A 25470-nucleotide genomic window follows, 5' to 3' on the forward strand; every position below is an offset into this window, starting at 1 on the left:
CACATAAGGAGGAAAATGGATGTAGCTAATCCCTGAACAGAAAATTTTTATCAGGGATGAAAGGATGCCAGGTTCAGGGGCTGAGGCAGGACTATTTGGGAATAAGAATATGCTCAATTGGTGACTATGGAAGTAGATTTTGAGGTTCATTTCCACATGCATACCTAACCATTTTTCTTGATCCGATTTTTTCTTATTTTTCATTTTGTCATCTTTTTTTAAAAGTTCTAGACAGCATAGAGCTGGGCATAATGGACAAGCCAGCTCAGGTGATGGATCTTGCCCATCCTCTCAGTAATTGGTGAGGCAGAGGAAGTTGTTCCTCCTGAGTTATGCCTTTTTCAATCAGTGAGGGAGTGCTTCTGTAATTTAGCCACATGCTGTTTGGGATATAAACAGGCAAAGGCAAGTGGTGATGTCTCATGTGGTCTGGGGTCCCAGAAGCAAAAAGTGGCATCAAAAAGAAAACATTCCTCATCCAATTTCAATCTCCTGCTCATTATGATTTCAGTTATTCCTCTCAAGACTCATTACAGAGGGATAAGTTGCAGAAAGTCATATCCTTGTGCCTTTCTTCATTCCAGTGCATGCCATTCCACTCAGAAAAACACATCAATTGCTCAGCAGTTATCCTGTGACATGAGAACCATTCATGGGAGATCTCCTCTAATCAAAAGGGAGGGAGCAGGCATTGGGCAGCTAGGTTGTGAAGGGTGCAGGGCTTCCAGGCTCCAGTAGGAGAAGGCACTTGGTTGCACTCCCCAGAGTGTTTGTGAAGCCTTGGGCAACATGAACTTTGACAAGTGGCTCACATGATATTACCAGCATTGCAGATTCCACCTAAGCCATGGAGGAGTGGCCTGAAATCACATTGGCTTCATGGTTCCATGGCAACCAGAGACCACTCCACTCTTGGCTGCTTCAAGACAACATTCAAGACAAGCATTGGTTCAGCTGTGAGGGTAAGAGGATAGACAAAGGGAGCGGCTGCCAGGGTCCTGTGTTTTTAAAGAAGTAATAGTATCCTTGTTGCCTAGTCAATGGGAAACCAGGCTGTAAGCGGTAAGCAGCACCGTGAGCAATAAATCCCTCCAAGTCCAGGCATCACAAGAGTTCCCACTGAAGCCTGACAGCTCGCACTTCCACCCAGGAATGCTAGGTGGTGCTGTGCTCCGTGGACCACATCATTCATGTTGACAGCCTGCTCACCTGGCTCTGGCTGCAGGCTATAAGCCCCCACAAGTTCCAGTGGAACAGTCTAGGATGGAGCGATGCCTGAGGGGACGTAGCTCAAAAAGCTTAGCACCGGCACCAGTGGATTTGCCCTCTGACCACAGTACTATAGGACTGGTAAAACCCGGACATTCTTCAGAGTCAGATAACTAGCCTAGAGCATTAGCACCCACACAGTGATGGGTGGTGAGCACTCAGCTCACTAGAGCTTGCAGTGCTGCGTCATGGCATATGTGATCATTGAATTGGAACATATCACATTCCATCTGTTGGGTTTCCCCTCCTATCCTACAAAGTCTGGAAAGGAGACAGCTGTTATGTGGGATGTCCGTCTTCCATTTGAAGGTGTGTGGTTCCTCTGGTGGCTCATGAAGTGAAGAGGGAATTATTCACTCAACATGTTGGACAGAGGACAGGACGGACATAACAAGCAAGGAGAGTTGTTGTGTGCTCATTCCAACTGCCAGGCCCCTCCTCCATGGCTTCTGCCTTAAGATTAGGCTGTACCCAGTTACTTACCTGCTGGGATTTCTCCAGGGGCACATGAAAACTCCTCAAGTTGCAGAAATGTCTTGCCAAACTGTATTCATACAATTGTTCATCTTCTTGACAAGACAAATGCCACTCTGTCACAAGGGTCTGTGGGATATTGCCAGGAGACCTGTATGCAGCCCTGGGAGGGAGCAGACTACAAGTCAGTGAATAAAATAACAGCCTGGAGATGGCATGATAAGCACAGTTTCACAGGGCATAACAGGAGTATTAACATATACCATGGTAAACGTGGAATGGTGAAAAGATTCCAAGCTGTATAGTCTAAAGGAGACAGTAAGGACGTTTTGGGGGGCAAGAAACCTGGAGGTTTTTCATGTTGGAAATCAACTTCAGAGAAGAGACACTATGAAATTCGCCATAAACTGACTGGACGCGGTCAGTAGTTGAATGGCCTCCTGCCTGCAGCAGGAGCAGGGTGAGCAGGATCTCATCATGAATGGTGCGGGCAACGGAGCACAGAAACACCTTGAGGGCCCAGGTGGAAGAGCGAGCTGTCAGGATTCAGTGGGAATCCTTGTCTTGCCTGGACATGGAGGGATTTATCGCCCATGGGGCTGCATACTGCTTACAGCCTGGCTTTTAGTTGACCAGGCAACAAGGAAAGTATTACTTCTTTAAAAACGCAGGACCCGAGAGGCCGCGGGGCTGGCGTCGGAGTAGTTGGTGTCGAGACCACTCACCTGCCCACCGACCATGGTGCCAGGAGGGGCTCGCGGGCCGACGCCATGCTGCGGGCTGCCCCTCATAGGCGGCGCCCTGCTCCTGCTGCTCATCACAGCGGGCGCCGCGCAGGAACCGCCCTGAGGCTGTTGTTCTCAGAACACAAACTGATCCTGTGAAGAGTGCCTGAAGAATGTCTCTTGTCTGTGGTGCAATGCTAATAATGCATGCTTGCTTGGACTACCCAGTCAGAAAAATACTGCCCCCTGGTTCTCTCTGCAAGCTGAGCTCTGCACGCTGGGGTGTTTGCTGGGTGAACTTTGAGGCGTTGATCATTGCTATGTCTGTCTTGGGGGGCACCGTCCTCCTGGGCATCACTGTCTGCTGCTGCTTCTGCTGCCAGCGGAAAAGAAGTCAGAAGCCAGATAAAGGTGGCGAGTGGGCCATGAGAGAGCAGGAAGAAAGGAGGGTCTGGCAGGAGGAGAGGAGAGCCGAGATGAAGTTGAGACATGAGGAAATCAGAAAAAAAAAATATGGTTTGTTTAAAGAACAAAAGCCGTATGTGAAGTTTTAGCACAAGTGGAACAAGCATTCCACAGATCAGGCAGTCCCAGGCCCTGCAGGTGCGAGCTGCCCAGCACAGGCAGGGGCCTGCTCCATCAAGGGCTAGCCTCCAGCAGGGCGCTGGGTGCTGCCCTGAAAGGACCATCCTGCTCTTGCTCCTGCAGGCTGTGGCCTTCTGTCCCTCCCGCCTGTTTCTGTATTTAGTTGCTCAAGAGGTTAATCTTGTTGGGCTCTTGCTGTTTTTCCTTCACTGTCGCCTGCCCATCTCAGTTGTCAAGCTGATTACCAGGTGAGCAACCTGATGGTCCAGGTCCAGATGTGCTGGCAGATCTGCTGCAGCAGCCCAGGTCCCACAGCCTCTCTCCACCAGCTGGCTTCACACAGTGATGGGGAAAGTCACTTTCACTTGTGTCATGGGTGAACTGACCAGTCCATTGTCATTTCCCAAAAAATAAATGGGTGGCATCTGTGTGCCCATTTCTTTGAACCTTTGTACATGTTAACTCAGGTAGCTTTCTGTTGAAAACAGTGTCCCTTACACAGTCTGATAAGGACTTATTTCCTAACTGCAACTATATTGAATAGCAGTAAAGAATAGAATAGTTAAAATCACCTTACTTTTTTTTTTAATAAATTTTGGATGCCCCACCAGGAGATTTCCCCCCTCATGTTTTCATGTAAGAGTTCAGACTCCTCTGGGTTGACATTTTTTGATTTGCATCTTTGATAGAACTTGAGCATCTTTCCCTGTGGAACATGAATGCCCACAGGTGGGAGTGGGTGTTCTGATGCCCACCTCACCTTCCCTCCAGCCCCACCAGCAGCTGGGTAGTCACATGTCCTTGGAAATACTCTCATGAGCATTGGCCCTCTGCCTGTCTGTCAGGCTGTCTGTCTGGGGGTGGTCATTTTGAGATCATGGGTCCTGGCAAGTCCACCCCAAAAAGGGAGAAGTTCTGTGCACAGGCCAGCCCCCCTGTGAGACCCAGTATGCAGGAAGCCCATGTGTTAGGCCTGCTATAGGGCCCTCCACACACTGCCGCACACAGGCTTGCCTGCCTTAGCAGGCCACCTGTCCAGCTGCACTTCAGCTCAGACTTCTGGAGGGCTTCTTTGAGGTGGTGTCTGTAAGCTCCTCAGGGAAGCTCCAGGTGCCCCAGGGTGTGCATTTCTTTAAAATCAGGACATTTGAGTAGTGAACAGACTGTTCTTGATGACCAGACAGCTGGACACTTTTTCTAAAAGATACTAGGCAATACTCCCAGTTGCCAGGTTGCTTTGATTCAAGAGAATTCCCCCTGGGAATGTTGGTGGGCAGCCCCTGCAGCCAACTGTGTGTTTCTTCTCACCCCCAATGGTGCTGTGTACTGGTGATGGGCAGGTCACCTAGCAGCTGCACTGTGGATTCTCACACACTAAGGAAATGGCCCTTCACAAATGCTTTAGTCTTATTTTTCTGACTTCTTGGGCTTTTGATAGTAATTTTCAAAGTTTTCTGAAACATTCCTAAGTATGTTATAGCAGTTGTCAATACTTGTTTATTCATAAAAGACACTTTCTAATAGACTTTGATGGACTTTGTATTAACATGATATTGTGTCTGTAAAATCACAGTTTGTTTCACATATGTTGCTAAGTTGAAAGCAAAGCGACCAGTTGTTAAATACAATGTATTTGATTCTCATGTCAGGTGACTTGAGGCTGGTCTTGGTTGAATTTTTCTCTGAACCGAGGCTAGGGGCAGCCACATGATCATAAGCTTGAGGAGACCACCATGTTCAGAGTGCCTTACTTTTAACAGTTTCCAATAAAATGGCTCCGTGCCTGCTTTTGTGCACCAAAAAAAAAAAAAAAAAACGCAGGACCTGGCAGTCGCTCCCTTCATCTATCCTCTTACTCTCATAGCTGAGCCAGTACTCATCTTGAATGTTGGCTTCAAGCAGCCTGTGGCGGAATGTTCTCTGGTTGCAAAGGAAACTGTGATGCCTCTATGTTCTCAGGCCGCTCCTCTGTGACCTCAGGTGGAATCTATGGTGCAAGCCATGTCACGTGAGCCACTCATCAAAGATCATTTTCCCCAAGGCTTCACAAACAGTCTGGGGAGTGCAAACATGTGCCATCTCCTACCAGAGCCTAGAAGCTCCGCACCCTTCATAACCTAGATGCCCAATGACTGCTCCCTCCCCTTTGATTAGAGGAGATCTCCATTAATGGTTCTAATGTCACAGGAGAAGTGGTAAGCAATTGATGCATTTTCCTGAGTGGAATGGAATGCACCTGAATGAATGAAGGACAAAGGATTTAACTTTCTGCCACTTATCTCTCTGTCATGGATCTTGAGAGGAATAACTGAAGTCATGACGAGCAGAAGATTGAAATTGGTTGAGGTAAGATTTCTTTTTGACACCACGTTTTGCTCCTGGGACCCCAGACCCCATGAGGCATCACCACTTGCCTTTGCCTGTTTATATCCCTAACAGCATGTGGCTAAATTACTGAAGCACTCCTTCACTGATGGAAACAGGTATAACACAGGAGGAACATCTTCCTCTACCCCACCCTCCCCTGAGAGGATGGGGAGGATCCATCACCTGAACTGGCTTTTCCATTATGCACAGCTCTCTGTGGTTTAGAATTTTACAAAATAAAAATTGACAAAAGGAAAAATGAGAAAAAAATCAGATTGAGGTAAGTGTCAGTAGATTGTGAATATAATGGATAGGTATGCATGTATGTGTGAATGATCCCTAAATCTACATTCATAGTCACCAACTGAGCTTATTCTCAATCCCAAATAGTTCTGCCTCTGCCACTGCTCCTGGCATCCTTGGATCCCTAACAAATATTTTCTGCTCAGGGATCAGCTACTTCCATTTTTCTCCTTAAGTGAAGAGGGACAAAATCTTTCCCTCAGGACACATCACTAGTCTTGGGTATTGACATGCAAAAAAGTCCCTTGCTGGATTGTTGTGAACAAGAGAATTAAGAATTCCTTAGGCATTTCTTGGCTTGGTTATGATTGCTTGTCTGCATAAATTTTCAGAAAGTAGAACTGAAGGTAATAATGTGCTGTATCTCAGAGGCCCTTACTGTGCTGGCAATATAGCCCAGCAGTAGAGTGCCTGGCTCTCAAGCTCAAGACCCAGGTTCCAGTCCCCAGCACTGGTAGATTGCAGAAATTCCAAACGATCAAAAGAAACAAATTCAGAATCCTCTCCCATCTTTCTTTTCTCCTCTCCACTCCCCACAAAATGAATCACCACTGGAAAACAGCACCCATTTCATATGCAACCCATTTACAGTGACACTTTTCTGTTTGCATATGTGCTCCAAGGGAGCAGTGATGCATACTCACCTGCATTTCTTCAGAGTATTACTTCCACGACCTCACTCTACTCTCCGTAGGACAGAGATCACGGGTCTCTCATGAGGATGCTTATGCAAATAATTCTTCACAACCTTCTTTGACTGAGCATTGTTCACCAGGTTTCCGTGGCAGGAAATTCAAATTGACAACAGCACATGGACCTGGAACTCTTCAGGCTTCTTGGAAACACTGCCATTCTCTCTGCCAATGAAGGGGACTTCCACACCTGGGTACTTTTTTTGTGAACCTCAATGTCAACTGGAAAACCAAGAGGTGAACACAATAGAGTGCCACTCTTGTCCCTGGACTTTCTCTGAGAGTCTGTTGGCAGTGGCTTGCATGTGACTTCTTGATGAATAAAGTTAGGATTTGGGGCTGAATCAACTTTAGCCTATCTGCAGTGCCTTTAGGAGGGTCACTGGGCATTCACAACCCACTCATCCAATGTCATTGAATCTTCAGTGTCAAGAGGAATGGAGTCCGTTCTTAGACTCTTGTTATTATTGATGGACCCCCTCAAAAGATGCAGTGTAGAATTGGGTGAAACATAACAGCAACTCGGTTGCCAGTTGCTCTCATGTTTACCGGGGATGTGAGAATTAATGCATTGTGCTTTGGATGGTAAGGAATGACACTGGAACCACTCTTTGCAAGAACTCACACCAGAAATGGAAAACCAGAGACATTAGGCATATGGCACGTTGGCGGTGGATAGAAACAAGTCGAGTAAGAAAATGGATTTGACACTTTGCAAATGTTTGAGGAACGCTTTTCTTTCTCAGTAATTATATTCAAATGTTGGCTATTATGGAAACACTTCTGTTTTGAAATTCAGGTTTTGCTGATGTAGGGTCTTCAAACTTGAATATTCACAGACTTTTGGGGATTAAATTTCTGAGACTGTGGTGCACTCTTCATTTGGAGAGCTGGCGATTAGAGTTGCATATCCCAAGATCAACTGGTTTTAAATGGAGGTCGTGGGGTAGGTGCTATGATTTCAGGAAAGCCTTTGCTCATGGTTCTTGTGCCAGAAAAAATAGGAATCAGCATATGTATACGCGGCTGTCCCTTGGGAGCTACAGAAAAGAGACAAGAATTTGCAAGGGCTTTGAGGTACTTTCAAGGGAAAATAGTGTCGGTCTTCATGGTTTCATACAGAATGAAAGTGCAATAACTACTTCCTATATTTGTAGTGTATGACCAGTCTGAATATATGTCATGTAGTTTGTGTGTTAGCCATGATCAATGGCTAGTTTCATAGAGTCTGTTCTCCACAGTTGTATTCCAGCATGAACAAACTCCAGCTTTTCTTGCCCCCCAATGTCCTTAATCTCCCCTTTTGAATATTCAGTTTGGAAGCTTTGCACGATTCCATGTTCAGCATGGTCTATGTTCAAACCTGGTGTTATGCCCTGTAGAACTGTGCTGATAATGCTATCACCAAGCTGTTATTTCATTCATCACCTTGTAGTCTGCACCTTCACTGGCTGCTTAGAGGACTCCTGGCAATATCACATAGGCCCTTGAGGCAGGGGCATTTGTCTGGTCAAGAAGAGGAACCATTGTGTGAATACAGATTGGCAAGACATTTCTGCATATTGAGGAGATTTGATGTGCCCCTGGAGAAATCCCAGCAGCTAAGTAACTGGTACAGCCTTGTCTTAATGCAGCAGCCAAGGAGGCAGAGCCTTGCTGTTAGAGTGAGCACAAAAAACTCTCCTTGCTTGTTAGGTCCGTCCTGTCCTCTGTCCAACATGCTGAGTGAATGTTTCCCTCCTCTCTTCATGAGCCACCAGTGGAGCCACATGCCTTCACATGGGAGATGGACATCCCATGTAACAGCTGTCTCATTCCAGACTTTGTAAGTAAGGAGGGGAAACCAGACAGATGGATTGTGATGTGTCCCAATGCAATGATCACTTAAGCCACAGCGCTGCACTGCATGCTCTACTGAGCTAGGCACTCAGCACCCATCACTCTGTGTGGCTGCTAGGCCTCTAGACTAGTTTCCAGACACCAAAGAATGCCCGGGTTTTCCCAGTCCTGAAGGAGTGTAGTCAGAGGGCAAATCCACTGTTGCTGGTGCTAAGCTTGTTGAGCTATGTCCTCTCAGGCACCCCTGAGTCCCAGCCTGTTCCCCTGGAAATTGTTTGGGTTTATAGCCTGCAGTAGGAGCCAGTTGAGCGGGCTCTCAGCATGAATTTTGGGGGCAAAGGGCCACAGCGCCACCTATCGATCACAGGTGGAATTGTGAGATGTCAGGCATCAGTGGTAACCCTTGTCTTTTCTGGACATGGAATGATTTATGGACCACGGGGCTGCACACCGCTTACAGCCTGGTTTCTTGCTATCGAGGGAAAAAGGATAGTATTACTTCTTTAAAAACACAGGACCCTGGCAGCCGCTCCATTCGTCTATCCACTTACCCTCACAGTTAAGCAGGTGCTTGTCTTGAATGTTGGCTTGTAGCAGCCAGGAGTGGAATGGTCTCTGGTTGCCATGGGAACTGTGACGCCACTGTGTTCTCAGGCCGCTCCTCTGTGACCTCAGGTGAAATTTGAGGTGCAGGACTTGTCACGTGAGCCACTCGTAAAAGTTTATGTTGCTCAAGGCTTCACACACTCTCTGAGGAGTGCAACCAAGTGCCGTCTCCTTCCAGAGACTAGAAGCCCCATGCCCTTCACACCTAGCTGCCCAATGCCTGCTCCTTCCCCTTTGATAAGAGAAGATCTCCCAAGAATGGTTTTCATGTCACAGGAGAGCTGGTAAGCAATTGATATGTTTTTCTGTGTGGAATTGAATGCACACAAATCAATGAAGGATCAAGGATGTCTTTCTGCCACTTATCTCTCTGTAATGAATCTTGAGAGGAGTAACTGAAATCATAAGGAACAGAAGATTGAAATTGGATGAGGAATGTTTTCTTCTTGACACCACGTTTTGCTCCTGGGACCCCAGACCCCATGAAACATCACCACTTGCCTTTGCCTGATTATATCCCCAAGAGCATCGGGCTAAATTACTGAATCACTCCCGCACTGATGATAGCAGGCATATCTCAGGAGGAACAATTTCCTCTGCGTCACACTTTCCTGATGATGGGCAAGATCCATCACATGAACTGGCTTTACCATTATGCACAGCTCTCTGCTGTACAGATTTAAAAAAAAAAAAAAAGACAAAAGGAAAAAAAATAGGATTGAGGAAAGTGTCAGTAGATTGTGAATATAATGGATAGGTATGCATGTGTGAATGATCCCCAATATCTACATTCATAGTCACCAATTGAGCATATTCTCAATCCCAAATAGTCCTGCCTCTGCCCCTGCTCCTGGCGTCCTTCGATCCTTGATAAAAATTTTCTACTCAGGGATCAGCTACATCCGTTTTTCTCTTTAAGTGAAGAGGGAAAATATCTTTCCTTCAGGACACACCTCTATTCTTAGGTATTGACATGCAAAAAAGTACCGTGCTGTATTGTTGTGAACAAGAGAATTAGGAATTCTTAGACATTGTTTGGCTTGGTTATGAATGCTTGCCTGCATACATTTTCACAAATTAGGACTGTAGGTGATAATGTGTTGTAACTCAGAGGGTGTTCCTGTACTAGCAATATAGCACTTCATGTAGAGTTCCTGCCTCTCAAGCTCAAGACCCGGGTTCTAGTCCCCAGCACTGGTAGATTGCAGAAATTCCAAACAGACAAAAGAAACCAATTCAGAATCCTCTCCCCTCTTTCTTTCCTCTTCTCCATTCCTCATAAAATGAAGCAACACTGGAAAACAGCAACCGTTTCACATGCAACGCATTTCAACTGACACCTTTCAGTTTGCAAATGTGCTCCAAGAGAGCAGTGATACCCACTCACCTGCATTTCTTCAGAGTACTACTTCCACAACCTCACTCTACTCTCCTTAGTACAGAGATCACAGGTCTCTCATGAGGATGCTTATGTGAATAATTCTTCACAACCTTCTTCCACTGTGCATTCTTCATCAAGTTTGGTGGCAACTAATTCAAAATGACAACCTCACTTGTACCTGGAAATCCCCAGGCTTCGTGGAAACACCCCATTCTCTCTTCCAATGAATGGGACTTCCACTCCTGAGCACTTTCCACGTGAACCTCAATGTCCACTGGAAAACCAAGAGGTGAACACAAAAGACCATTGATCTTGTCCCTGGACTTTCTCTGACAGTCTGCTTCACAGTGGCTTGCATGTGACTTCTTGATGAATAATGTTAACATTTGTGGCTGAATTGATGTGAGCCTCTATGGAGTGCATCAGGAGGGTCACGGGAACTTCACAACCCACCCAACAAATATCATCGGAGCCCCAGTGTCAAGATGAATGGAGCACTTTTTTAGATACTTGTTAATATTGATGGAACCTCTAAAGAGATGCAGTGTATTACTGGGTGAAGCATAACCAGAACTCTGGTTGTGAGTTGCTATCATGTTTACTGGGGATCTGGGAATTAATGCATTGTGCTTTGGATGGTAAGGATTGACACAAAACCATTCTTTGCAAGAACTCACACCAGAAGAAGGAAATCATAGACATTAGGAATATGGCACATTGGCGGTGGATAGAAACAAGTCAAGAAAGAAAACGGATTTGATAATTTGCAAATGCTTTAGGAACGCTTTTCCTTCTCTTTAATTGTATTAAAATGTTGGTTATTATGGAGCCATTTCTCTTTTGATATTCAGGTTTTGCCAATTTAGGGTCTACAAACTTGAATATTTGTAGACTTTTTGGGGTTTAAATCCCAGCAGGTAAGTATCTGGGTACAGACTAGCCTTAATAGAGCAGCCAAGGAGGAGGGACTTGGCAGTTGGAGTGAGCATACAACAAATCTCCTTGCTTGTTAGGTTCATGCTGTCCTCTGTCCAACATGCTGAGTTAATGATTCCCTCCTCTCTTCATGAGCCACCAGAGGATCCACATACCTTCACATGGAACATGGACATCCCACATAACAACTGTCTCCTTTCCAGACTTTGTATATTAGGAGAGGAAACCCGACAGATGAAATGTGATGTGTACCAATTCAATGATTACATAAGCCACAGCTCAGCACTGCATGCTCTACTGAGCTGAGTGCTCACCAACCATCTCTCTGTGTGGCTGCTAGTCCTCTAGGCTAGTTTCCTGACTCTGAAGAAGAGCTGCATTTTCCCAGTCCTGGAGGAGTGTGGTCAGAAAGCAAATCCACTGGTGCCAGTGCTAAGCTTGTTGAGCTACGTTTTCTGAGGCACCATTCCATCCCAGCCTGTTCCACTGGAACTTGTGGGGGCTTACTCCTGCAGCAGGAGCCAGGTGAGAAGGCTCTCAGCATGAATGGTGCGGACAAGGGAGCACAGCGTCACCTAGCGGGCCGGGTGGAAGTGCGAGCTGTCAGGCTTCAGTGGGAACCCTTGTCTTGCCTGGACATGGAGGGATTTATCGTCCATGGGGCTGCGTACCGCTTGAAGCCTGGTTTCTCATTGACCAGACAACAAGGAAAGTATTACTTCTTTAAAAACGCGGGACCCTGTCAGCCGCTCCCTTCGTCTATCCTCTTACCCTCACAGGTGAGCCAGTTCTTGTTTTGAATGTTGGCTGGAAGCAGCCAGGAGGGGAATAATCTCTGGTTGCCATGGGAACCATAACACCACTGTGTTCTTAGTCCACTCCTCTGTGACCTCAGGTGGAATCTGCATTGCAGACCATGTCATGGGAATCACTCATCAAATTTTATGTTGCCCAAGGCTTCACAAATCCTCTTGGGAGTGCAAACAAGTGCCTTCTCCTACTGGAGCCTAGAACCCGCACCCTTCACAACCTAGCTGCCCAATTCCTGCTCCCTCCCATTTAATTAAAGGACATCACCTATCTCATGCCACAGGAGAACTGGCAAGCATTTGATGCATTTTTCTGAGTGGAATTTTATGCACCTGAATGAATGAGGAATCGAGGATATGACTTTCAGTCACTTATCTCTCTCTAATGAATCTTGAGAGGAATAAATAAAATCATACCAAGCAGAAGATTGAATTGGATGAGGAATGTATTCATTTTGACACCTCGTTTTGCTTCTAACACCCCAGACCACATGAGGCATCAGCACTTGCCTTTTCCTGTTTATATCCCCAACAGCATCTGTCTAAATTACTGAAGCACTCCCTCACTTATGGAAACAGGTATAATGCAAAAGGAAAAACTTCCTATGCCTCACCCTTTCCTGAAATGATGTGCAAGATCCATCACCTTTACTAACTTGCCAAGTATGCACAGCACTCTGTTGTTTAGAATTTTTCAAAAAAAATTACAAACGGAAAAGTAAAAAAAAAAAAAAATAGGATTGAGAAAAATGTCATTAGTTTGGCAATATAATGGGTAGGTATGCCTGTGTGAATGATCCCCAAAATCTACATTCATAGTCACCAATTGAGCATATTCTCAATCTCAAATATTACTGCCTCTGCCCCTGATCCTGGCCTCCTTGGATCTCTGATAAAATTTTTTCTGATCTGGGATCAGCTACATCTGTTTTCCTACTTAAGTGAAGAGGGAAAAAATCTTTCCCTCAGGACACACCACTAGCCTTGGGTATTGACACGCAAAAAAGTTCTTTGCTAGATTGTTGTGAACAAGAGAATTAAGAATTTCTAGGCATTGTTTGGCTTGGTCATGATTGCTTGCCTGCATGCCTTTTCACAAAGTAGGACTGCAGGTGATCAAGTGTTGTAACTCAGAGGCCCTTCTTGTGTTGGCGATATAGCCCATCACTTAGAGTGCTTGCCTTTCAAGATCCAGACCCAAGTTTGAGTCCCCAGCTCTGATGGAATGTTGGAAATTCAAAAAAAAAAAAAAAAAAAGAAGAAACCAATTCAGAAACCTCTCCCCTCTTTCTTTTCTCTTCTCCTCTCCTCACAAAATGAATCAACACTGGAAAAAAGCACCAGTCTCACATGCAAACCATTTCCACTGACACCTTACAGTTTGTAAATGTGCTCCAAGGGAACAGTGATGCCCACTGACCTGCATTTCTTCAGAGTACTACTTCCACAACCTCACTCTACTCTCCTTAGGACAGAGATCACGGGTCTCTCATGAGGATGCTTATGCAAATAATTCTTCACAAACTTCTTCCACTGCACATTGTTCACCAGGTTTCGGTGCCAGAAAATTTAAAATGACAAGTGCACCTGTATTTGGAACTCTCCAGGCTTCTTGGAAACACTCCAAGTCTCTCTTCCAATGAATGGGACTTCCACTTCTGAGCGATTTCCATGGGAACCTCAATATCAACTGGAAAACCAAGAGGTGAACAGAAAAGACTGCCACTCTTGTCCTTGGACTTTGTCTGACAGTCTACTTTGCAGTGGCTTCCATGTGACTTCTTGATAAATAAATTTAGGGTTTGGGGCTGAATTGATGTTAGCCTCTATGGAGTGCATCAGGAGGGTCATGGGGACTTCACAACCCACTCAATATCATTGGAGCTTCAGTGTCAAGAGGAATGGAGCCCTTTTTTAGATACTTGTTAATATTGATGGAACCCCTCAAGAGATGCAGTGTAGTATTGGGTGAAGCATAATCACAACTCGAGTTGCGAGTTGTTCTCATGTTTACTGGGAATCTGGGAATTAATGCATTGTGCTTTGGACGGTAAGGATTGACACAAAACAACTCTTTGCAAGACCTCACACTGGAAGAAGGACATCAGAGACATTAGGCATATGGCACATTGGCAGTGGATAGAAACAAGTCAAAGATGAAAATGGATTTCACAATTTGCAAATGCTTGAGGAACGCTTTTCCTTCTCATTAACTGTATTAAAATGTTGATTATTATGGAACCACTTCTCTTTTGATATTAAGGTTTTGCCAATTTAGCATCTTCAAACTTAAATATTTGAAGACCTTTTGGTGATTAAATTTCTGAGATTGTGGTGCACTCTTAATTCGGAGAGCTGGGGATTAGAGTTGCATATGTCAGGATCAACTGGTTTAAATTGTAGGTCGTGGGGTAGGTGCTGTGATGTTAGGACAGTCTTTGCTCATGGTTCTTGTGCCACAAAAAATAGGAATCAGCATACGTATAGGTGGCTGTCCCTTGGGAGCTACAGAAAAGAGACAGAAATTTGCAAGGGCATTGATGTACTTTCAAGGGAAATTAGGGTTAGTGTTCATGGTTGCATACAGAATGAAAGGGAAATAGCTACTTCCTATATTTGTAGTTTATGATGAGTCTGAATATACGTCGTGGAGTTTGTGGGTTGACCATGAACAATGGCGAGTTTCATTGTAGCAAGTATTCTACTTCCAGTCTGGCCCATGGTCTAATTGACAAGAACTTCAGAGGGAAGTCGGGAGCTTTCTGGAAAATAGTGGATACCAATGAGCAGTGCAACCCGAGGTACAGGGAAGTGAGTAACGCCCCTGGCCATCCGATGCTGTCACAGGAACCCTGGGAAGGTCCAGGAAAACATCCAGAGCATAAATCAGGAGGGAAGTGGCCTGGGTAAGTTCAGCTCTGCTCTCCCATGCCCTCACCTGCCATGTTGGCCCTCACTGAGGTGAGAAAAGAAAACAGACCTTGCCCAGTTGATCCAACCCACTGCAGGCCAGGAAGCAGGGGGCTGGGAACAGCCAGTGAGCAGAGCTGAGACACACTCAGACATGTGGGGCACCCCTTCTCTCACTCCCCAACCCAGGCACAGTGTGGACCCTCCACCTCCTCCCACTCCCATGGACAGCAAAGGCAGTAGCCACCTCCCACCATCTCTACCACCTCCCACTCCCAGGCATAGCATGGTCCCTCACCGCCTCCATCACCTCACACCGAGGTATAGCAGGGGACCCTCCAACACCTCCCTGGACCCAGGTTTCAGAGGTCTCAGTCCATGGTAGGCTGACTCCATTGCTCTGGACCCAAGATGAGACTAGACAATATGCAGAAGGGAGTGATGAAGGAGAGCCACTGATGGGGTTAGAAAGCAGAAAGGAAGGGGCCATGGGAAGGCACACCCTTCCAGGACACATCTGTGACCCACCTCTGGGCAGGACCTGCCCACCCCAGTGACTGCCCAGTCCATTGGATGAGGATGGAAGAATAAGGTCACAGGTGTCACAGTCCAATCATGGCACCTCCAACATGTCTGCATTAACAGGAGCATTGTGGGGACACCTCACATCCAAGTCATGACACAGCCACTGACAATATGTAAATGAGTGGACCTGGCTGTGTTCCAATAAAGCTTTTCATGGATGCCATTTTTATTTACTTACTGGAGTAGGGATGATCCGGGCCTTGTGCATGCTAGATAAGCACTCTACCACTCTCTACCACTGAGCTCAGTCCTCAATTTCCCAAATTAGAATTTCATCAAATGTGTCAAATGAAAGGCCCCCATACCATTAAAAAAGGGGGGCATTCTTAGCTGTGGATGGTATAAAAAAAGAGCCTGTGTCTGGATGTGGTCCACAGGCAGCAGCCTGCTGTCCCCTGACCATGCCCAAGAGGCCCTGAGGGAACCCGCATTAGGGCCAATTCTGGCCTGGTTCCTGGATGCTGGTGCCCCATGAGGACTCAGTCAAGCCAGGGCTCAGTCAATCCAGGGCTCCTCAGCAACAGGCAAGAAGGGCATGGCCTCTCTGCACCGGCTGCATGGACGCCATCTGTCCCAGTGTTGAGGGCTCTGTGCTGGAATCCACTCACACCTGCAAGGTCAGTGCTGCAGGGCCTTCACAGTCATTTTCTGACTGGTACTGAGCAGTAGAAACTGGGGGCCTCCTGCCAGGCTGATCTGACTGGAGCAGGAGGGGGTGCCTCTGCACTGCTTTATCTCTCCTGCCCCTGTGGATCCTTCTACAGTCTGCTTCCTGCATATTTTTCACACCTTCATGCTGTTCATCAGCGACCCTGCTGTTTAAACCGTAGCACCCTGCAGAGGTATGAGTCAGCTACCACTTGAATTTGTGTCCTCCAATCACAGGGGCAGCTAACACCACAGGGAGGATGACACTGACTGCAGCAGCAATCAGGCCTGGGGTGGGGCCCTCGCGAGTGTGAGTAGCCACCGTCTAAGGGCCCAAGATCTGCGTGGCCCTCCACCAGAGGCCGCCCAGCCAGGGAGCACCTCCCTCTGAGGGCTCTGCCACACCCCAGCTGTCAGTGCCTTGGACCTCAGTCTCCAGAACTGTGGAATAGAAAGGTCTGTGCTTTATAAGCCATCCTGCCTGTGGCACTTCATCGCAGCACTGCAAACACACAGGTCAACTCCTGACCCCAAGACCATGGTGAGCTAGATAAGCTTCAGACAGGCTTGAGTCTGAGTCAGTTGAAAAGGTGTCTCTAAACCTCAAATTGAGGTAGGTGTTCACTGGCTAAGGGGAAGGTTGTGAGCACAGACCACCGAAAACTGACCTTCTTTCCCTAACGTGCAGGTCTCCACGTTAGCTTATGCGGTGTTTGGGGGGCTGGGTAGACGTCTACCAGGAGAGTCAGCTACCTGTATTTTTAATGACATCAACAGGAGTGACCATGACATGCCAGACATACCCTTCCTTCCCTTGTTGGTCACATTGAAGGTTTGGCGGGTAAGACTAAACCCTGTGCCAAGAGGTGCTAGGATCAATCTGTGGTGTTGGTTTCCATTGTTCCCCACTCGGGTTACTCACATAACTGTCTGGTATGGGGCATAGAAAACTGCTTCCAAAAGATTCTTCACTTCAAGGGAACTTATTTGCCAGCTCACAAACTCTGCTCCAGGTAGCAGCGAAACACCTCAGGCCTAAAACACCCACAGGAATCTGCTGGAAACTGGGCAGATGAACATTCTGTGCTGCTGGAAATATTCAAAGGGTTTGGAGCTCCAGACCCACCCAACAGTGGTGGACACCAGGGTAACTCATCAGCCACAACACCAAGTGCAGGCCCAGGCAGCCCTGAGGGTCAAGACATTTTCGTTTCTGTTTCTGAGACAAGCTCTCATGTGAAGGAGAAGGGAGAAATACTAGTGTAATGATACTGAATATCAGTCCACGGTCCCTCTTTTCATGGAAATGTGTTCTTTAAAGGAAGCAGTTTCCCACCGGACACTAAGTTGTAAATGCTAAAATTAGTATGCACTTTTGAATTCCTGTTTATTACACACAATAACACAAATAACTCATGATGGAAGAGTAACAGAAATATATGAAACCTTTCACCAGCACCTAAGAATTGTGGACTGTTGGAAACTATGTCAAATTGTGAAAAATATATTTTATTCTATATATTTTTAATGCCATTTAATAAAATAAAAGAAATTTCATGGGGCAATCAATCATGGTGTGATATCTTGAGGCTTTTAGTATATGATTTCTGAGTATATCAAGGGGGTAGAAATTTTTTTTATAATTTTTGAAAATCTGAAGTATTAACAGACCCAAAAATTATTGAGTGTTTCTTGTTAATATTGAGAAATACTGTTGACTTGATTAATTTCTCTTAATTCTTTAAAAGTATGCCTTATTGCTTCTACCAAAGGAAAAATTAAAGATGAATTATTAATTACTTGCTTGTCTTCACCAACAAATGGAAGGTGATTGCAAAGGTATACACTCAAGTATCAAATTAGATATTATATGCCTTATTTAATGGGGTCAAGGTTACTCAGGTTTTTATACTTAAATAGGAGAAATATAGAGAAATAATATTTAATTGATTCAATACATACAACTTCTGCAATATTTTGCAAAACTGATGAGGTTAATTTATTTGAACATATTAAATATAACTCAGAATTTACACATACAACTACTGTCAATAAATAGGACTTCATTGTTAATGAAGATAAGAATTTCAGAAATAAACATTAAATGCTCAGTAAAAATGAAATACATTTTTTAGTTTGGAATATTGTTAAAATAGAAAATACATTGTTAAAATAAATATATATACCTATTCATCAAAACTGTTGTAAATCTTAATATCCACTATCTAGATATTTAACAAATTACAAAAGAACAGATACTAGAACAGATAATGAATTATTAATACTATTAACCTACATAGTTAGGGAGAATATATGGCCTGGGTGGGAAATATGTTCACTGTCTTCAGTGTAGTGATTATATCTGGAAATATGGATTTTTAAGTTGTATCAAATGAATAGATTTGACAATGTTTAAAATTTTAATAATAATTATTACCTCTTTTTCAAAATTATGCATGCACACCATGCTGACAACCATCCTGTTATTCTCTATGCTTTTTTTTTTTTTTTCTTTTTTTGGCTGGGGGTGGTCACCAGGGGTTGAACCCAGGGCACTCTTCACTGAGCCATGCCCCCAGCCCTGTTTTGTATTTTATTTAGAGTCAGGGTCTCACTGAGTTGCTTAGCATCTTGCTGTTGCTGAGGTTGACTTTGAACTCATGATCCTCCTGCCTTAGCCTCTCTAGCTGCTGAGATTACAGGCATGTGTCACCGTGCACCAACTTGCATGAGTCTTTTTTGGACATATGCTTTGATATTTTTTTTTTTTTTTTGTAAAATAAATGATGGACTGCCTAATGGGATGGCTAGTTGGCTAGTGGATGGTAGGTATATGTGTAACTTATGCTTTTTTCAATATTGAATTATTTTAAATCTAGATGTACGTATATGTAATGCATCATTTATAACATGTTTTGTATGATGCATATTGCACATACATTGCAAAAGGCAGATCAATTGCTCCCAAAAGATGTCTGAATAATTTAGGGTTCTCCAAAGAAACAGACTTAGAGTGGTGAATTGCCTCATATGAGTAGGAAGCTTGAGCATTTCCTTGATCTGATGTCTGCAAGTGGAGACTCAGGGACATCAGTGGTATAATTCAAAGTCTTGGAGCTGCAGAGCCAAAAGTAGGCTGTTGGCTCAGAAGACCTAAAAACCAAGAGTGGAGGAGAAAACTTTCTTACCTCAAGCAATCAGGCAGAGTTATTTGAACCTTACTTCAACTTTTTGTCCTACAGCAGTCCACACTTACCCACCATTTTACTTTCCATTGTTTCAATTACCCACAATCCACCAAAGTAGTGTGAGTACAGAGCAATTGTGATACTTTGAGAGGGGCAGAGAAAACCTACACTTGCACAAATTTTATCACAGTACATAACTATAATTGATCTATACTACTGAATTAGAGCCTCTTACTCTGCCTATTATAGTAATTAAAATTTATTATATAGATGTGTGTGTGGAAAACTACATTGAAAATAGCTAGGATTTGTTATTGTGAGCAGTCCCAGACATGTGCTGGGGATCTTGAAGCATATTCCCTGTAGATAACAGGAATTACTATATTGGTCTTCATTGGCTTGGATGATACTCCCTAACCCTGTGGAGCACCATAAAAAATTGACCTGCTTGGAAGTATAACATGAATAATGTATTTTGCCTAATTTCTTTTCTCAAAATTCCATCTGTTTATAAGAATTACTGCCATTTGTTATCCATTGACAATGAAATTCACTTTGTTGTCAGTACCACATGGAACATTTTGTAAAATAGACCATATTCTAGGGCACAATGAAAATTTTAGCAAATAAAAAACAAATTAGAATTATTTTCTTCCAAATTGCCATTAATTGAAATCTAAAATCAACAAGGTTTTTAAAGAGAAAATACTCTATCACCTGAAGATTAAATGATGCACTTTTAAGGAAGACCAGAATTTGCAGAAGAAATCAGGGGAGAAATAAGGTCTTAGACACAAGTGATAACACAGAGAGAGAATATATCAACATCTGTGAGACAGTGTGAAGGCAGTTCCATGAGGAAAGTTTATAGCACCAGGTTTCTATATTTAAACACAATAGAAAAATGCAAAATTAATGTTCTAATGTACACCTCAAAGCTGTAGAAAAAGAACAAGTTAACACCAGAATCAGTAGAAGACATAACACCAATCAATAAATACTATTCACTACCTAAATAGAGTTAAGGTCAAGAATCACAGGAACACATCATGAATGTACAAAATGTATCTGATAAAATGAAGCACCCACTCATGTTTAAAATACTAGAGAAACGAGGGAGTGAAGAAACATTTCTCAACATTGTAAAGTGACAAACCCATGCCAACATCATACTGAATGGAGAAAAACTAAAAGAATTTCCTCTGAAATAAGGAGCATGCCCAGCATGTCTGCTCTCCCATTTCTATTCAATAAAGTCCTTAAAGCTCTCTTTCATCAGGAAAAAGAATAAAATTAAAGGGATACATAATAAGAAAAGGAGAAGTTAAATTACTTATTTGCTAATGGCATAATCCTCTATTTAAGAATACCAAAAATTCCAACAGAAGACTTCCAGAACTGATCAATTAAGCAACATTAGCAGGATATGAGAGCAGGACAAATCAAGCAGTTTCCTTTATTCCAATAATGAATCTGTGGAAAAAGAATTAGATAAACTATTCTACTAAAAATAATGTCAAAATAACAAAAAGTAAAGCAATTTAGGAATAAATCAAACCAAAGGGATGAAAGACTTCTACAGTGAAAATTATAGAGGCATACATTTTTTTAATGTGTTCATTTCTGACCACTCTGCAGAAGATCAGTAAGAAGCTGCCAGACCAGCTCTGTGGTTGCAACCCTGTGGAGATGTCAGGGATGGAAGGTACCCAAAACCTCCCCTCCTGATTATCCTGACCATTTCTTACTCATTCCTTATGTGCATTACAAAATTCAGTGTTAATAGAATCCAAAGATAAGAACAATTCCACATTGGTGCAGTTTACTATTATGTAACCAGTATGAGATGGTTTGACATTTCCACATCCAAAATCCCATGTGCTCCTTCTCTACCTTGTTTAGCAGAAACCATGAGGAGATTTGGGATGTATAGGCAAGTGGTGGTGCAGCCAGCCACTGCTGCAGGTTAGCCACGTCTCACTTCCCTACACGTGGGGTTTGGAAATGATATGTGCTCCAGTATCTTCTCAGATATGACTTTTCCAACAGCTGCCACCTGCCCTCTCCATATATTTCAGGGAAAGGCCTGATGACTGGGAGAGGGATTCCTTCAATGTTACCATTTCACAGTAAGTCATGTCTACACTGGCTCAAGGGGAGAATCTCCACCCACACTAGAAGAAGCAGAGTGAATCTCTGGTCACACTAGGTCAAGCCAATTGAGTGCTCATCTACAGTGGCTCAAGGGAAGTATCTACCCTGAATAGGAGAGAGAGGCTCAGTGGTCCAAGATGTGCAGAGGATGGCTCCCATGCCCCTGCTCTTACCCTGAGGCACTCTCTTTATATTTTAAGCAAACTTTTATATTTTTTTAGTATTTGAACATCAATTTTATTATATAAAAAAGGAAGCAGTATTTAAAGAAACATTGCTATCATCCTTGGAGCATGGGGGAAAGGACAGAGAAGTGTAGGGCAGGGGCAGTGTCCCGGGGGAAACAGATTCTTATTTCTCTCACAGGTGGGGGCAGAGGATACTCCTGATGTCCAGGTGGATCCAGAGATGATCCTGGCTGAAACCCGTGTGGAGAAGCCTGAGCCAATATGCACACCTGGCTCCTGCAGTTGTTTAGAGTCTATGTGACTCATGCTCATCTTGTGATGTAAGAATCCACAGAGCATAGGTCCTCTGACTGGCCATCCATTGGTTTTGTCTGTCTCAGGTCTGCATTTATACTGGAATTTCCCAGTGTCTGAATCTAGCACATTCATTTCTCCCTGGATAAGAGTCACTTTTACTGACACACAGCATATAAAACACAGTTGTTAAATGCATGCAGTGGTCTACCTTGTCACACTCCTGCAGACATTGCTGTTGTCCTGAGTTTACCTTTTGGTGGAATATTAGGAGAAATTGCTGCTATCTGCTGGTGCAATGTCCCCGAGGATCCTCCTGAATTTGAGCATGTAGACTCAGGGTCAGACAGGAAGGTAATCCAGGGAGCAGAGGTCTTTGCATGCAGGGAGTGGACATCAATGAGTCAGGCTTATCCTTCTGATAATCTTCTGCCCTGACTGCTTGGATTCTGCAGGGAGTTGTTGTTCATAGAACAAGGAGAAGGTATGGAGTGCACAGTCACTGGCACACTTATTTGGTAGAACTGGGAAATTGGAATGATCTGTAGGTCATGGTTGAGACCCAAAACTGATCCACAGGCTAATCCTTGAAAATGCAGTCTTGCCTCTGGTGCATGTGGGACTGGAGTATCATCTGATAACCATTGCATCATCAAACTTTCTATTGGCTGGACACCCAGGTGTCGTGTGGGTTATAACCCATGTCAAACAGGACTGTTATTATTCTGGGGTCTGGGTGTTTGGGGAGTGGTTCAATAAGTTGATGGGCTGAATACTCCTCACCCTTACTCAGGCATAGGTGCTGAAGGATTTAATCTAATGCAGTCAACTTCATGGAGGTTCTTGGTCAGAATTTTGTGGATGAGCCATCATTTTTGGATGGGAGCATGATCCCATCCAAAATGTGGTATCTTGCTTCCTTGATCTGTGTCGCCAGCTCCCAAAGATCTTCATAAATGGGTGTCTCCATGACAATAGAAAATACAGAATGACACTTAGACTCCAAACATCCTTTGGGGTAGGTTGAATCTTTTATTCTTCCTGCTGGATGATATCAGGTGCATGGTATAGGAGAGTGACCTGGAACCAGATCAGTTGCTGCTAAGGTGTGAACTTCATGCATATGCCAATATCAAAGAGTTTGAGATTTTCTCTAGCATCCACCATGATGTTCTTGACTTCAGGTCTCAGTGCATGATGCCCTTGTGGCAGTTGCCTATTGCACACAAGATCTTCCTGAACATTCTCCAGGCATCCTCCTCTTGCATGCCATCAAGCTGGATGTGGTCAAATAGCTGTCCTCCCTCACCAGCATGCTCCATCATGATATAGATATGTTTACCTATTTCAGTAACCTGAACTAGCTGGGTCACATGAGATGTTCCAGGTCCATCACCATTTTCAGTTCAGAGTGGACTGAGATGTTTCCTTTATCCTTTGACAGGTCTTTTACCACCACCTATGTCCCAGTGAGGAAATGGTGAGCTAATTTCACCTGGAAACACCCACCACACCCAATGACCCTAAGAACCTCATAACAATCCCTGAAGGCTATTTCATCACAGAAGATGGTGCCCTGCAACACTACAATAGACTGCTCTTTCTACCCATCCTAAACAGGAGCACCAACTAAGGATGCTACATGAAAAGAAAATACAAGCCAAAACAACATTGTAATTACCTTGTAGCACCATGTGGAGCAGATGCCATCTACTCTGAGTAAGGACAAACCTAGCAAACACCTTGGGGCCACTAGGATTAAGTTCATACACCTTGAGATCCCATTGGTCTCTGCAGTAAAGGGAGTTATGATGATGGGGGAGGAGTTTGAGATTTGGAGAAATGAGAGAGAGAAATGGGGTTTGGAGTCCCTGCCAGTTAGTTTTGTACAAATTTTTCTTTTGTGTTAGCAAACTGCAGTGGTATGGTTTATAGAATATCAGGATCAAAGCAAAGGCCATGCAACAAATTCTTATTTACAGTCAGTGTGAATATAGAGCTATGATATTTATTTCCTGTCACTTTTGTTTATTTCTAATGCTTAACTTAGACTTGATTCTCCTTGGTTGAGTATACTTTTAGTGAGTTTCATCCCTCTGCTGGCTCTGATTCTTATTTTTTTTCAGCATAAAATATTTCATTGAGTAACCTTTGTAGTATACTCTTCCTGGTTATATAAATTCTTTTATATTTGGCATGGAAGGTTTTTATTTCATTTTCAATTCTGAAAAATAATTTTGCTGGATATGTTATAAATAATTCCAAGCCCTCCCTGCTTTTATGGTTTGGACTATGAAATCATTTGAAATTCTAACTGGTTTATCTCAAAATGTGACTACCATTTTTTATCTTGAGGCGTTTAACTTTCTAAACTTCATCTATATATAAGGCAGTTAATTATAACATGTCTTGGAGAGGATCTTTAGTGATATTGCCTATGGGTTCTATGAGAATCTTGAATTTGGATTTCTATCTAATTCTTATTGTTCTTAAAATTTTCTGATATTTATTGAAAAGTTTGTACGTTCCTGTATTGTGTATTTTGGTGCCTTCTTGTGTGACAGTTATTCTTACCTTTGTTATTTAAGATTTCTTGACTATTCTGGTTTGGTCTCTTAACATCTTTACTGTTGCCTTTATTTTTAAGATTGTATAGTATGAAAAAATGTTCAGCATATCTAACTATTAGAGACATACAGATCAAAACTAATCTAAGATTTCATTCCAATCCAATCAGTATGAGAATTATCAAGAAGAAAAGCAGCAATAAATGTTGGCAAGGAAGTGGGGATAGAGGTACACTCATACATTGCTGGGGGGATGCAAATTAGTGAAACTATTATGGAAAGCAGAATGGAGATTTCTCCAAAAACTTGGAATGGAACCACCATTTTATCCAGTTATCCCACTCCTTGCTTTATACCCAAAGCATTTAAAATCAACACACTAGAGTGACACAGCCATTTCAATGTACATAGCAGTTCAATTCAAAACAGCTCAACTATGGTAACAAACTAGATGCCCTTCAATAGAAGAAAGGATAAATAATATATACATATATATACATATATATATATATATGATGGAATATTACTCAACTTTAAAGAAAAAGTAAATAATGACACCATTAAATGGATGGAGTTAGAGAATATCATGCTAAGAGAAATAAGCCAAACCCAAAAAACCAAAGTCTGAATGTTTTCTCTGATTTGTGGAAATTAATTCACAATAAGGGGGTGATAGGGTAGAATAGAGTTAGTTTTTATGAGGTAGAGGGAAGTGAAAGCGGATGGGCTATGAGGGAAAGAATGATAGCAGAGGTGATTTTGCAATATGTATAATCAGACAAATGAGAGATTGCACACTATTTATTATGTATGATCTCTCAAAATGTATAAATGAATTCTATTGCCATGTACAACTATTTAGAATAAACAAAAGATGAAAAAAGCCTACTACTTAAAAAACAGATTATATACTTTGTCTTCCAGGTCTGAGAATCTGTCTTCAAAGTGGT

General features: G+C 43.4%; 1 pseudogene across 1 annotated transcript; it reads left to right on the forward strand.

Moving 5' to 3' along the window:
- Positions 1-2453: 2453 nt before the first annotated feature.
- LOC306652130 (pituitary tumor-transforming gene 1 protein-interacting protein-like) lies at positions 2454-3022 on the forward strand (annotated as a pseudogene). Its single transcript has one exon. The product of its transcript is annotated as a pituitary tumor-transforming gene 1 protein-interacting protein-like (transcript).
- The last annotated feature ends 22448 nt before the right edge of the window (positions 3023-25470 follow it).

Source organism: Sciurus vulgaris (genome assembly GCF_902686455.1).
Source record: "Sciurus vulgaris genome assembly, contig: HiC_scaffold_629_arrow_ctg1, whole genome shotgun sequence".
Taxonomy (NCBI): domain Eukaryota; kingdom Metazoa; phylum Chordata; class Mammalia; order Rodentia; family Sciuridae; genus Sciurus; species Sciurus vulgaris.